Source organism: Salmo trutta, chromosome 5 (assembly GCF_901001165.1).
Source record: "Salmo trutta chromosome 5, fSalTru1.1, whole genome shotgun sequence".
Lineage (NCBI taxonomy): Eukaryota > Metazoa > Chordata > Actinopteri > Salmoniformes > Salmonidae > Salmo > Salmo trutta.
This window is the reverse complement of record NC_042961.1, coordinates 53905820-53920731: the sequence shown is the minus strand read 5'-3', so window position 1 is coordinate 53920731 and position 14912 is coordinate 53905820. Positions and strand designations below refer to the sequence as shown.

The window sequence follows — 14912 nt, the reverse complement described above, 5'->3', positions numbered from 1 at the left end:
GGTCTACATAAAGCTGTCCCAACAGCAGAGCTTTCATTTCAGCACCATGGAGTGAATCCTTACCAACGTTGCGTTGGTAAGGATTCACCTGGCTATCAGCTGGCTACACCTGGCTAATAGCTGAACGTAGCTGATATGGCTGACTTGCTTAAACAAAGGTTTCTACTGACAATTGAGATGTACAAACTATGGCATAAGGGGACGACGAGCGGATAAGAGGCAATCCGTAATTTCGATTAAAACAATGAGCGAATTAGGATGGATGTAGTCAATATAAAAAAAAAAATCAGCACTTTTGAAATGTACAGCGACAGAATTCAGAACATCAATCCATCAATCAAATGTATTTATAAAGCCCTTTTTACGTCAGTCGATGTCACAAAGTGTTATCTAGAAACCCAGCCTAACGGTTCGAACACACCGACTGTATCATTGTGTTTTAAAACACCAGAAGTACATTCATTTCCGATGGAACGCTGCGTTTGCCTTGCAGCATTGTGTTTCAGAGGCAGTTGCAGTGCATTCTGTATGGTGCATATGTTGGATTTATCGAACGTATCCATCAAATTGTATGCGTAAACTTGACAGAAAGTAGCAACATGTGAATGTTGAATTTTTGTTGCACACATATCCAGTAAAAAAAAAAGTGGGATAACATAATAAAACAGTTTGACTGTAGAATTTCTTTACATTTTTTATTCATTTATTTGCCAAGTATATTATTTATTCGGTGACATCCACAAATTAATTATGAGAGCTTACAATATAATTTCCCTCAAAAATGTAGTTTTGGAGTGAAATGCAATAATAAATAGACAAGATAGCAGAGTAGGCTCTTTCAACAATGAGACCCACGTTGAGGAAGGTGGTCTTGATCGCGCTGTTGGGCCGGGACCAGCCCTGCCGAAAGCCCAGGTCTGTGTAGGTCCAGAGGTGGTTAAAGTCCCGAAAGCAGGCAGGGGAGTTCCACTGTCTCATTCAAGAGCTTCGACTGTTTGGAGAGGAAATCCCGAAGTTCCTTTCGTCTGGACCGAAGCCAGTTCGACCACCTGCTCCAGATGGTTGGAGCCAGGATCGCCCGGATGGATACCAACTACCGGGAGTCCATCAGCCCAGTTGAACGCCTGACGATTTGTCTCAGGTAAGCTAAATTCAAGTACATTTTTAAAGCCTTTGATACCATAATTGATTGATATTTGATACATTGTTTTTATGTGTAACCTAGCTAGCTAAAGGGCTCTCTAGTTAATAGTCCCTATTTGACATCAGATGTACTTTTACAGAATGTTCATTAGCACTATAACTTTTCCCAAAGTTGGTTTATAATCCTTGTTTAATTATGCAATGTTACCAAATGAAAAGAATGTTGAGGTGCCTTCTGCCCTGATGAAGGTAGGCTAGTCTTCTCCAGGACCCATTGTTGTTCAAGATAGTTACAGTCATTCATTACATTCTTATTGGACTCACATACACTCTTAGAGAAAAAGGTTCCAAAGGTGTCCTGCTTTCAACATAGGATAACCCATAATTAGTAGAGCAGAATAAACAGTAATGAGGTAGCTATATGAGTACATATAATATGTGGGTGGAATTCAAGTTACACACAATATTGATAATTATTTTGTATTATATTTTAGATTCTTGGCGACAGGGGACTCCTACATGACCATTGGATTCAGCTTCCGAGTTGGACGGTCCACGGTGGCAGGCATTGTCCCCTCTGTGGCACAAGCCATTTGGGACTGTCTGGTTGGTGAATACATGCCTGTCCCCAAGGAGGACGACTGGAGGGCCGTCGCTGCTGAGTTCCTGGAGAGGTGGAATTTCCCCAACTGTCTTGGCTCCATTGATGGGAAACATGTAGTAATCCAGGCTCCACCGTGCTCAGGTGGGGGGTGGGTTAGAAGGATTACTTTATCCTATCCCAGGTATTCCTTAAAGAGGTGGGGTTTCAGGTGTCTCCGGAAGGTGGTGATTGACTCCGCTGTCCTGGCGTGAAGGAGCTTGTTCCACCATTGGGGTGCCAGAGCAGCGAACAGTTTTGACTGGGCTGAGCGGGAGCTGTGCTTCCGCAGAGGTAGGGGGGCCAGCAGGCCAGAGGTGGATGAACGCAGTGCCCTTGTTTGGGTGTAGGGACTGATCAGAGCCTGAAGGTACGGAGGTGCCGTTCCCCTCACAGCTCCGTAGGCAAGCACCATGGTCTTGCAGCAGATGCGAGCTTCAACTGGAAGCCAGTGGAGTGTGCGGAGGAGCAGGGTGACGTGAGAGAACTTGGGAAGGTTGAACACCAGACGGGCTGCGGCGTTCTGGATGAGTTGAAGGGGTTTAATGACCTCAGATTAGACTAAAAAGTTTTTCTTCAATGAGTCGGACGGAAGGGATATACTACAGACATTCGACAAGGTCCAGATCCCCGTCATTCGCTGGAGAAGGAAACATAGGTTTTGCGGAAAGAGATCAGGGTGCGTTGTGAGGATCAGGTGATGAGTGGCTAATCTGCCTTTGCTTTCCGTCCTGCTAGGTAACGTTCAGTCGCTGGAAAATAAATGGGATGAACTGAAAGCACGCATATCCTACCAACGGGGACATTAAAAACTGTAATATCTTATGTTTCACCGAGTCGTGGGTTATACACTGTATCAGCAGGATAGAACAGCAGCCTCTGGTAAGGCATGGGGACTGGGCCTATGCATATAGGTAAACAACAGGTGGTTGAATATATAAATATTGAATGTTTTTTATTAAATAGCAATTGAATTTTAAAACTGAATGCAATATTCGTTCAATTCAGTTTCAAATCAATAGTTCAGTGCTACAACAACATTGTGAAATGTCTGGGGGTGGTTTGAGAACCACTGCACTGAGGTGTTGTGTATCAGATCACACACATTTAGATACACATATACAGTGCCTTCAGAAAGTATTCAGACCCCTTTACTTTTCCCACATTTTGTTACATTACAGCCTTATTCTAAAATGTATTAAATCGTTTTTTTCCCTCATCCATCTACACACAATACCCCATAATGACAAAGCAAAAACTGTTTTTATAAATGTTTGCACATTTATTCAAAATCCAAAACTGAAATATCACCTTTACATAAGTATTCAGACCCTTTACTCAGTACTTTGTTGAAGCACCTTTGGCAACAATTACAGCCTCGAGCCTTCTTGGGTATGAGGCTACAAGCTTGACAAACCTGTATTTGGGGAGTTTCTCCCATTGCTCTCTGCAGATCCTCTCACGCTCTGTCAGGTTGGATGGGGAGCGTCGCAGCACAGCTACTTGCAGGTCTCTCCAGAGATGTTTGACATGTTCAAGTCCGGGCTCTGGCTGGTACACTCAAGGACATTCAGAGACTTGTCCTGAAGCCACTCCTGCATTGTCTTGTTGGAAGGTGAACCTTCACCCCAGTCTGAGGTCCTGAGCACTCTGGAGCAGGTTTCCATCAAGGATCTCTCTGTACTTTGCTCCGTTCAACTTTCCCTCAATCCTGACTAGTCTCCCAGTCCCTGCCGCTGAAAAATATCCCCACAGCATGATGCTGCCACCACCATGCTTCACCGTTGGGATGGTGCCAGGTTTCCTCCAGACGTGATGCTTGGCATTCAGTCCAAAGAGTTCAATCTTGGTTTCATCTGACCAGATAATCTTGATTTTCATGGTCTTTAGGTGCCTTTTGGCAAACTCCAAGCGGGATTTCATGTGCCTTTTACTGAGGAGTAGTTTCCATCTGGCCACTCTACCATAAAGGCCTGATTGGTGGAGTGCTGCAGAGATGGTTGTCCTTCTGGAAGGTTCTCCCATCTCCACAGAGGAACTCTGGAGCTCTGTGAGAGTGACCATTGGGTTTTTGGTCACCTCCCTGACCAAGGCCTTTCTCCCCTGATTGCTCCGTTTGGCTGGGTGGCCAGCTCTAGGAAGTCTTGGTGGTTCCAAACTTCTTCCATTTAAGAATGATGGAGGCCACTGTGTTCTTAGGGACCTTCAATGCTGCAGACATTTTCTGGTACCCTTTTCCAGATCTGTGCCTCGACACATCCTGTCTCGGAGCTCTACGGACAATTCCTTCGACCTCATGGCTTGGTTTTTGCTCTGACATGTACTGTCAACTGTGGGACCTTATATAGACAGGTGTGTGCCTTTCCAAATCATGTCCAATCAATTTCATTTACCACAGGTGGACTCCAATCAAGTTGTAGAAACATCTCAAAGATGATCAATAGAAACAGGATGCATCTCTGCTCAATTTTGAGTGTCATAGCAAAGGGTCTGAATACTTATGTAAATAAGGTATTTCTGTTTAAAACATTTTTTTAATTAGCAAACATTTCTAAAAATCTGTTTCTGCTTGTTCATTCCTGGTATTGTGTGTAGATTGATGAGGACCTTTTTGTTTTAATACATTTTAGAATAAGTCTGTAATGTAACAAAGTGTGGAATGGATCTGAATACATTCCGAATGCACTGTATATGACATCTTATTACATAGGTCGGGACTTCATCAATGGCACATTTGTTGAGAAGCGTACATTTAGATACACATTTTGAATACTTTCTGAAAGCACTGTACAGTGCTTTTAGAAAGTATTCACACCAGTTGACTTATTCCAGATTTTGTTGTTACAGCCTGAATTGAAAATGTATTAAATTGAGAATTATTTTCACTGGACTACACACAATACCCCACAATCTCAAAGTCCAGGTATGTTTTAGTATTTTTTTTATTATTAATAAAAATGTATAAGCTGAACTGTTTTACCTTGTCAGCACAAGGATTTGACCTAACAACCTTTCAGTTACTGGCCCAATGCTCTAACGACTAGGCTACCAGCCACCCCAAAAGGAAAACCTAAATAAGTTCAGCAGTAAAATGTTGCTTAACAAGTCACATAATAAGTTGCATGGTCTTACTCTGTGTGCAATAATATTGTTTAGTGAATTTCAAACAAATTCAACCACAAAGATCAGGGAGGTTTTCCAATGCCTCGCAAAGATGGGTACCTATAGGTAGATTGGCAAAAAAATAAAACATATATTTTTATCCCTTTGGGTATGGTGAAGTTATTAATTACACTTTGGATGGTGTATCAATACACCCAGTCACTTCAAAGATACAGACGTCCTTCCTAACTCAGTTTCCGGAGAGGAAGGAAACCGCTCAGGGATTTCATCATGAGGCTAATGGGGACTTTAAAACAGTTACAGAATTTAATGGCTGTGATCGGAGAAAACTGATGATGGATCAACAACATTGTAGTTACTCCACAATATAACCTAATTGACAGAGTGAAAAGAAGGACGCCTGTACAGAATACAAATATGCATCCTGTTTGCTATAAGGCACTGAAGTAATACTGCAAAACATTTGGCAAAGAAATTAACTTTTTGTCCTGAATAGAAATTGTTATGTTTGGTGCAAATCCAATACAACATAAATTATTACTGAGTACCACTCTCCATAGTTTCAAGTATAGTGGTGGCAGCATCATGTTATGGGCATGGATGCAATTGAAATGGACTGGGGAGTTTTTCAGGATAAAAAATAAATAAGAATGGGGCCAAGCACATGCAAAATCCTAAAGGAAAACCTGGTTCAGTCTGCTTTCCACCAGACACTGGGAGATGAATTAACCTTTCAGCAGGACAAAAACTTAAAACACAAGGCCAAATTTTCACTGGAGTTGCTTACCAAGAAGAAAGTGAATGTTCCTGAGTGGCTGAGTTACAGTTTTTACTTAAATCTAATTGAAAATCTATTTCAAGACCAGAAAATTGTTGTCTAGCAATGATCAACAACCAATTTGACAGAGTTTTAAGAATTTTTTAAAGAATAATGGACAAATATTGCACAATCTGAGTGTGAAACGCTTTTAAATACTTACCCGGAAAGACTTACCCAGAAAGACTCCCAGCTGTAATCGCTGGAAAAGGTGCATCTACAAAATATTGACTCAGGGGTGTGAATACTTCTGTAAATGAGATATTTCTGTATTTAATTTTCAATAAATTTGCTAACATTTCTAAAAACGTATTAAATACATTTAATCTATTTTGAATTCAGGCTGTAACACAAGAAAATGTGGAATACTGTAAGTCAAGAGGTATGGGTACTTTCTGAAAGCACTGTATAAGGACAGACGCTGGAGACGAGAAGCAAGTACAGGGAGTGACCATTTAATGGAAAACAGACATCAAAGAAAACAAGAACAGCGTCTGGACAGGGGGAACAAAATGAAATTTCGACAATAATGCTGACACGAGGAACCAACTGAGGAACAGACAGAGGGGCAATCAACAAATGTGAAGGAGTCCAGGTGTGTCCAATGAGTGCAGATGCACATAATGATGGTGACAAGTGTGCGTAATGAAGGGCAGCCTGGCACCCTCGAGCGCCATAGAGGGGGAGCGGAAGCAGGCGTGACAATATGACATCTTCTAGCATTGGCCGGGATATAATCAATGGCTCATTGATGAAAAGCGCACTGAACTTGACTTTAAAGATAATTGACACTTGGGCCGACATCACAGGGTTTACCATGGATCTCCATGAATGTCAGGGAAGTTGTGTTGAAAGGTGCATTGACGACAGTGCAGTGTGGTTGTAGATCATACACCTTTGATAGGAATCGCAGCCATAGTATACACTTTATTCAGAGTTTTGCAGCAATTTGTTGCTTTCACAGAGTTACTGATATGACTGCCTTCAATCAGGACCGTTTTAGAATAATTTATTGTGTTACCTCTGAACCATTCAAGCTTTTAATTTGGAATAAGAGCTTGATATGATAATATATGCATATTTAAATAGGGTGAATGTATTTTTTTACTGGACAATCAATAATCAAACCGCTTCACCGGCAATGCCACCGTGGTTGTGCAGCTGTTGCGAACCGCCCACCACCCCCATGTACACCTTTCCCAGGCCCTGGAAGTAGCGTGGCGCGCCCCGCTGATCTATGGTCACTGTCTTGTGGACCAGGGAGGCCAGAGCGGGGCCCAACCTGTCCCTAACCTGGGCCACCCGGACAGAGGGTCCACAGAGGACCACAGTGGGGTGGATGGCTGAGGCTAAGGGGTAGAGGGTCACCCCAGTGTGTTCCACACCAATCCTCTCCAGCAGTTCTGGTAGGAGGTCAGATATCTCCGGGTAAGGTAGACACACTGTCTCCTCCACACTGGACTGGACGATCAGAAAGGCCCCGATCTCCTCCCTCAGCTCCTGAACCTCCTTCATGTGGCCCAACAACTGCACTCTACACCCAGGACCGTACCTGGCTTTGGTTCATCTCCATCACCTTCTTCTCAAGCTTCGACTTCAGTTCAGCCGGCAAGGGGCACAGTTGGGCACGTCAATCTTCTCTTCCCCAAACTCCCCCTAGCAGATCCTTCTCAGCCTGGTCCATTTTCCAGGAGGGCGAACAGATGGAGCTCTTTGTTCCAAAGCTCCACCTCTACTTGGTCTTCCAACCCCAGAAGGCTGCCCAGGGCCCCAGGCCTCCCATACTCCTCCCTCAGGAAGTACAGGAGGTGGAGGGAAACCTCAGGCACCACCCACTCCAGCACCAGAGAGATTTTATCTGAAATCAACTGTCTGGCTTTCCGGACTTCACTTATTGAACCCTCCAGTACCAGCTAAACTGAATCCCCACATGTCACCCTCACCCCTGGAACAACAACTTCAGCTAGATCCTTCTCTATCACTTCCCCTAGAAGACGAAGCTTAACAGGTGATGCTGATCTTCTCCTGCTTCGCTAAGCTCAGACCCTGACCTTGAAGGCCTCCAGCTCCTTCAGCTTGGCCTGAACCTCGGCCCCATCTCTAACCACCACCGCAAACCCTTCCCCTGCCTCGCAGTAAACCCTCACATCCTCCAAACCTTGGGTACTTCTCTGCAGCAGAGTCTGGAGCTTACGTGGGTCTACCTCATAGTGGCATTTGTACTGCTCCTGGAGCTGTTTGAACAGTCTCTCTACCTGTGCCTTCCATGGTCCCACCCCAACCCCATCTCCACATGACCCAGCTTGACCTGAATCTCTGACCACTGCCCTCCCGTCCTCTGGATAGAGGTGGACAGAGCAGCCCAGAGAGGACAGCTGCTGTTGCAGGTCTCTTCCAGCCCCAGGGCTCTCCTTCAGGTATCGCAGGAGGCAGGAGTCTAGATGGAGTTCATGCTCTAGGACACCAGGTGGCGATGTCTGGACAGGGAGGGAGGGATGGAATGGGAGGGACAGGTGACTAGAGTCAGAGAAAAAAGGTGTAAGTCCTGGGGAATTCCATTCAAATTCAATAATGATTATTAATGATTATTATGTCTCTCTTTATCTACGTTTATTATTCATTTATTATTGTAGGTTGAATGTACAACTGTGTCTAGATTATCTGATAAATCTGGCAACTGGTTTGGCATTTGTCCATTTAGTTAAATACAGCTGTTTTTAGGTTAGACTGTATGTTCTTGTCATTCCTCATATTTTAAATTATGTTACTTATTATAATATCACATAAATCAAACATGCAATAAAATCAGACTATTTTGACGTCATTTGAAGGGATAAACAAGTTATTACCTGACAGACAGATCCATGATATATGACTAAACTTTGTGTTTACTGGTATGTAAATACAAGAACAGTGCATTGACGTCTGTGTATTTGGACCTCATGTTATGGAACATAAAAGTCTTATCTAACAGGTTATGTGACTCTGCATGTACTGTATAGGTGTGTCTGTATAGTATGGCCTCACCTCCTGACTGCTTACTGGGGAGCTTGTCTCCAGGCTGTCTCTCAGAGTGAGGGAGAGAGGCCCTCCAGGCATCTCCAACACATGATGAGCTTTCTGAAGTACCTTCTCCTGGACTGGAAGAGTTACAGCATCATAATGAGTTGTTGTTGTTGTCATGGCAGCATGTACTGTATGTACTGTTTTGGCAGCAGGTAGCCTAGCAGTTAAGAGCATTGGGCCAGTAACTGAAATGTCGCTGGTTTGAATCCCGAGCCGAATAAGTCATCAATCTGTCAATGTGCCCTTGAGCATGGCACTCAACCTTAATTGCTCCTGGAAGTTGCTCTGGATAAGAGCTAAATGTAAAGTTGTGTCTGTGGAGGTTGTTGTGGGTGGAGTCTCCAGGCTACCTCTCAAAGAAATGTCCCTGCATGCATCACCAACACATGATTAAGGTTCTGAACTACCTTCTCCTGGACTGGAAATGTTATGCATAATGAGGCTAGAGGAGTTGTAGCAGTATGTAAAGTAAACTATGTACAACTTTAAAGTCCTTAATTCATCTTAAAAGATATTAAAACGACATGTTTCCTTATACTGTAGACTTTATAAATGTATTGATGAGTAATGCATTCCTGCATGCATTCCTGCATGCCTGTCTGCCTATGTGCAATGTGGTTATGTAAAAGTGAAACTTCAGCCAAAACATTCTGATTTAACAAATCCTCATTGGTTTAAATGTTATTGTTTTACTGAAGAATATTAAAATAATAAATATTGAAATTGTATCCATATAGTATAGAATATAGTGAAAAAAATGACTAACTTTTGTACCGACTTCGTTAAGAGTAGGCTATTTAGTAAAAATAAGGACCTCAGTACCTGATCACTTAGCGTAAATATGTTTATACCAGTCCGATCAATAAATGTCATCTTGTAAACATTGTCACCAATTCATTCTACTGGTACGCAATCTCTGCTGGATTTACGGCGAATTTCAAAGTCATTTTTTATTTTCTGTTTTTGTGATGGGTCCAGATTCTAACCCTCGAACAAAATAGGGTATTTGTAAACTTCCATGTTATAAGGTAAGGTTTTTGCCTAAAGACACGGAGCAAGTCACTGACTTCAAGTTAGCTGATCGACCCATTATTACACTAGACTGCCACTGTGCCAAGTTTACCTCAAAATTACCATAACTTCTGTGGTAGGAGGCACTACACATGCATGTGTTCATCTCTAGGTCTATTATTTAATCAGATTTGAATTGATGTGATGGATTAGAATAGATCTTGTGTGCGTGTGTGTGCGTGCGTGTGTGTACTGTTTTGGGCTAAGTGTGTGACTGAAGAGTTATTACAGTTCAACACCTTGTAGATATACAGGTATAACGAAAACTACAGGTAACTGCCAAAATAAAGGAAACACCAACATAAAGTGTCTTAATAGGGCGTTGGGCCACCGCAAGCCATAACAGATTCAATGCACCGTCACATAGATTCTACAATTGTCTGGAACTCTATTGGAGGGATGCGACACCATTCTTCCAAGATAATTCAATCACTTGGTGTTTTGTTGATGGTGGTGGAAAACACTGTCTCCAGTGCCGCTCTAGACTCTCCTATTAGTGTTCCATAGGATTAAAATCTGGTGACTGAGACGGCCATGGCATATGGTTTACGTAATTTTCATGCTCATCAAACCATTAATTGACCACTCGTGCCCACTCATCCTAAGGTGGCATAGTTATGTAGCCAACATAATGGCCTGACAAGCATTTTTAAACAAGACCCTAAGTATGATGGGATGTTAATTGCATAATTAACTCAGGAACCACACCCGTGTTTCCATTATTTTTGGCAGTTACCTGTACAGTGCCTTGTAAAAGTATTCACCCCCTTGGCGTTTTTCCTATTTTGTTACATTACAACCTGTAATTTAAATTGATTTTTATTTGGATTGCAACTAATGGAAGTACACAAAATAGTTCAAATCGGTGAAGTGAAATTAAATAAATAACTTGTTTAAAACTATTCCAAAAAATATATAAACGGAAAACTGGTGCGTGCATACAATATGTATTCCCCTCCTTTGCTATGAAGCCCCTAAATAAGATCTGGTGCAACCAATTACCTTCAGAAGTCACATAATTAGTTAAATACAGTCCACCTGTGTGTAGTCTAAGTGTCACATGATCTGTCACATGATCTCAGTATATATACACTTGTTCTGAAAGGCCCCAGAGTCTGCAACACCACTAAGCAAGGGGCACCACCAAGCAAGCGGCACCATGAAGACCAAGGAGCTCTCCAAATAGGTCAGGGACAAAGTTGTGGAAAAGTACAAAAATATCCGAAACTTATAAAATCCCACAGAGCACCATTAAATCCATTATAAAAAACGGAAAGAATATGGCACCACAACAAACCTGCCAAGAGGGGGCCGCCCACCAAAATTCATGGACTAGCCAAGGAGAACATTAATCAGAGAGACAACAAAGAGATTAAAGATAACCCAAAGGAGCTGCAAAGATCCACAGTGGAAATTTGTGTATCTGTCCATAGGACCACTTTAAGCCATACACTCCACAGAGCTGGGCTTCACGGAAGAGTGGCCAGAAAAAAGCCATTGCTTAAAGACAAAAATAGGCAAATACGTTTGGCGTTTGCCAAAAGGCATGTGGGAGACTCCCCAAACATATGGAAGAAGGTACTCTGGTCAGATGAGACTAAAATTTAGCTTTTTGGCCATCAAGGAAAACGCTATGTCTGGTGCAAACCCAACACCTCTCATCACCCCGAGAAACCATCCCCACAGTGAAGCATGGTGGTGACAGCATCATGCTGTGGGGATGTTTTTCATTGGCAGGGACTGGGTAACTGGTCACAATTGAAGGAATGATGGATGGCTCTAAATACAGGGAAATTCTTGAGGGAAACCTGTTTGTCTTCCAGAGATTTGAGACTGGGATGGAGGTTCACCTTCCAGCAGGACAATGACCCTAAGCGTACTGCTAAAGCAACACTTGAGTGGTTTAAGGGGAAACATTTACATTTCTTGGAATGGCCTAGTCAAAGCCCAGACCTCAATCCAATTGAGAATCTGTGGTATGACTAAAAGATTGCTGTACACCAGCGGAACCCATCCAACTGGAAGGAGCTGGAGCAGTTTTGGCTTGAAGAACGGGAAAAAACCCAGTGGCTAGATGTGACAAGCTTACAGAGAAATACCCCAAGAGAATTGCAGCTGTAACTGCTGCAAAAGGTGGCTCTACAAAGTATTGACTTTGGGAGGGTGAATAGTTATGCATGCTCAAGTTTTCTGTTAATTTGTCTTATTTCTTGTTTGTTTCACAATAAACCTATTTTGCATCTTCAAAGTGGTAGGCATGTTGTGTAAATCAAATGATACATACCCCCCAAAAATCTATTTTAATTCCAGGTTGTAAGGCAACAAAATAGGAACAATGCCATGGGGGTGAATACTTTCGCAAACCACTGTGTACAATAAAAGTGTTCAGTCTGTTCTGTGCTAGCATTCCATTCCTTTCCACCAGTTGTCATGCCAACAATTTTGTTTATGTTTGACATGGCAAGGAGTGGCAAAGAGTGTAATGTTAGCACAAACAGACTGCATTTCAGGGTGTGTACCTACACTGTTTAATTAGACTGTACCTGCTGACTTAGCTACAGTACCATGTAAATACATAGAGTTCTGGATACTTAATATACTGTAAAGTGGGACCAATATAATTTGCTACGTACAGTACATACATAACATAAAATGTATGTTATTTACTCAAAGACAGGTTAAAATAAAATGTAAACAAGCTGTAGTTGATTACAACCATGAACAGATTGGGAATGTTTTGTACAGTATTAGTACAATACAGTAATGATTATCATAGAACTGTATATATACATACTGTTCAAGGTGGCAATAATTTAAGTATATTTTCAGTTTATGCAGGTTATTTGACACAAAAGTGTAATATTAATTAGAGAATGTATCTTTGAATGTAGGCATGTACGTAAATGAAATACTACTCTGTACCTCTTACAATCTCACCCATTTTACTTTGTAGGTTGTAGCCGGTCTGGATTTCAAATAGGTTTTTAGGTTTGTCCTGATTTTGTTCTGTTACAGAAACAACATTAGCATTATTCTAGAAGGCCGTAGGAACTATAATTCTTATGTAGCTGAAGTGGCAGACTTACTTGTTAGCTAGCTGGCTATGGCTATCCAACACTAGAACTCTTCAAAGTCAAGGTAAACTTGATGTTTTATTAATTTATTGCCACAGGGGCCTGCCAGTGTAACTGCTAAACTGCTTGCTGCTGACTGCACTGCATGCTTGTAGGGTGTTTACTTACACATTAGTTCTAGCAGCGATGTTGACTATGAAGTTAATATGGTGACAACGATGTAGGCTGTGTGTACCGGTTAGTGGTTATGATATGAAGGTTTGGCATGTAAATGTTTGTTCGCATGGTCACAGATAGCTGATATGTGCTCTGAAGTCCACCAAAGAAAGGGAAAAGGTGAGAGGAGGAGAGCGCGTGAAAGTGAACTGTCTTTGCTTGTGATCAGGGGTGTATTCATTCCACCAATTCTGTTGAAAAGCATTTCTTATACGGAAGCAAACGGAACAGGATAAACATACCTGAATTTGTTCAATAGAAACTCTGGCTTGCATCTGTTGGACTAATGATTACACCCTACATCAGCTAGATACAGGCAAGACTGTGCAAGGTGGTATTGAATGTGTCAATGTCTGTCACCTTGATTACTCAAATTTTCTCTCGAGCTGTGCACCCACATTGTAAACGTTAATTCATAGGCTAGGTTGTAGCAACCTCATGATGGGTATAGGGAAATGTCCAGTATCATGTAGTAGGCTAAACCTATCGATGTTACATTGAGCTGGGTGAATAGAATATGAATGACAGTGATCCAATATGCCGTTATAGAAATAAGGACATGCTCTTACATTTTTTTATCATCCTCCCTCATGTTAAATGGCATCAACCACCACCGTAGTTATTAAATACTTTTTTTTACCAGGTAAGTTGGCTGAGAACAGCAACAACCTGGGGAATAGTTACATGGGAGAGGAGATGAATGAGCCAATTGTAAGCTGGGGATGATTAGGTGACTGTGATGGTATGAGGGCCAGATTGGGAATTTAGCCAGGATACCAGGGTTAACACCACTACTCTTAGAATATGTGCCATGGGATCTTTAGTGACCACAGAGACTCATGACACCCATTTAACATCCCACCTGAAAGACAGCACCCTACACAGGGCAATGTCACCAATAACTGCCCTGGGATCTTTTTTTTTAGACAAGAAGAAAGACTGCCTCCTACTGGCCCTCCAACACCACTTCCAGCAGCATCTGGTCTACCATCCAGGACCAACCCTGCTTAGCTTCAGAAGCAAGCCAGCAGTTGGATGCAGGGTGGTATTACCATAACAGTAAAACTTGAAATTGAAATGTATGTCAGAAAGAACTACTGTCGATATTTGAGAATATAATACAATTATTGCCACTTTATTAGCAGTCTTGCAAGTATTATTAGAGGCATATTTGTACACTTTGTACAGGACATGTTCTACTCAGTGCCGTAGATACATAGATTCATATGAGGAAACTTGGTTGTGTATCAGCAGTTTTCCTCTTGTGTACTGAGTGTACAAAACAGTAAGAACATCTTCCTAATATTGAGTTTCCCCCTTTTCCCCTCAGAACAGCCTCAGTCTATCGGGGGCGTGGACTCTACAAGGTGTCCAAAGCATTCCACAGGGATGCTGGCCCATGTTGACTCCAATGCTTCCCACAGTTATGTCAAGCTGGTTGGATGTCCTTTGGACCATTTTTGATACACACAGGAAACTGTTGAGCGTGAAAAATCCAGCAGCATTGCAGTTCTTCACACAAACCGGTGCGCCTGTCACTTACTACCATACAGCATTCAAATCTTTTGTCTTGCCAACTCACCCTCTGAATGGCACACATACACAATCCATGTCTCAAGGCTTAAAAATTATTATTTAACCTGTCTCCTCCCCTTCATCTACACTGATTGAAGTGGATTTAACATGTGACATCAATAAGGGATCATAGCTTTCACCTGGATTCAACCTGGTCAGTCTATGCCATGGAAAGAGCAGGTGTTCA

The 14912-nt window shown here is 42.2% G+C and overlaps 2 protein-coding genes across 3 annotated transcripts in view; one reads left to right on the top strand and one right to left on the bottom strand.

Moving 5' to 3' along the window:
• LOC115194974 (uncharacterized) overlaps positions 1 to 14912 on the bottom strand; it is a 389153-nt gene that overhangs the window by 175780 nt on the left and 198461 nt on the right. The window lies entirely within an intron of this gene.
• Positions 1 to 14912, top strand: part of LOC115194514 (uncharacterized) — a 50217-nt gene that overhangs the window by 11714 nt on the left and 23591 nt on the right. The window lies entirely within an intron of this gene.